We start from the raw sequence: 1,155 nt of genomic DNA, 5'->3' as shown, positions 1-1,155 counted from the left end.
AGGGGGGGACAGAAGGGTTTAGGGGAGACACTGTTTTCCCCTAGTGCCCCCGGCATAACAAGGAATAACGGCCACAAGTTGTTGGAGAGTAGGTTTAGATTAGACATCTGTAAGAACTACTTCACGATCAGGGCAGCTAGGATCTGGAACCAACTTCCTAGGGAAGTGGTGCTGGCTCCTACCCTGAGGGTCTTTAAGAGGAGGCTTGATGCCTACCTAGCTGGGATCATTTCAGCCCAGTTTTTTCTCCTGCCCTGGCAGGGGGTCGGACTTGAAGATCTACAAGGCCCCTTCCGACCTGACTTCTAAGATTCTATGATTCTATGATCTGAGCTAACTGAGGCCTTTGGGTATTACTACCAGACAAATGTTAATAACAATGACTTGGTTCTTTAAAATAACCCAGAGATGAAAAAATGTGGATCAGCCATGCATGAAACACCTAGATAAGTGTCTTGGCAGGAGAATTTGGTTTCTAGGGTTCCTGATGCTTTATGAAGGATTTCTCACAGGCCATCTGCTTTAGAAACCATTGTTTTTGCATTCTCTGACTCAGCAGACGTCATCATGCCAGCGGGTTTTCCAGCCATGCCACTTTGCCCAGGTAGCTTAGTTTTTTCAGAAGGCCTATCCAGGTTTTGTACTGTTAAAATATTTTACTCTAGAAAGCTTCCAGACTTTTTCAGGTGTCTACTTGTAGGTTATAGATAGAAAAGTCCTATGCACAGAGCAGTTATTTGCTGAACAATTCCCTCCCTAGCAAAGTCTGTTAACCAGTTTGACAGCACTGAGACACCAACCAAGAATGAGGCCCCATCTTTCTCTCCCCAAAAACAATTATAACTAATTGTGTGGAACCCTAATATTCAGAGGCATAACAAGGTAGCCATGCACCCAGGGCTGCTGCGTCGCACAAGGGCTTTGACAACTTCCGGCTATTGTGACACCCTATCTTAGTTACACTAAGTGAGCCCTATCTTAGTTACGCTACTACCGTAATTATTCAGTTGGATCAAAGACAAAAGCTCTGGTAAGGAGGGCCTCTCCCTATTCATAGTTTCTAGGATCGGAAGGGACCTGAGTAGATCATCTAGTCCGACCCCCTGCCATGGCAGGAAAGAGTACTAGGGTCAAATGACCCCAGCAAGGTGTTCA

Source organism: Crocodylus porosus, unplaced genomic scaffold (genome assembly GCF_001723895.1).
Source record: "Crocodylus porosus isolate Cpor-Errol unplaced genomic scaffold, CroPor_comp1, whole genome shotgun sequence".
Classification (NCBI taxonomy): domain Eukaryota; kingdom Metazoa; phylum Chordata; order Crocodylia; family Crocodylidae; genus Crocodylus; species Crocodylus porosus.
This window is presented reverse-complemented; position numbering follows the sequence as displayed.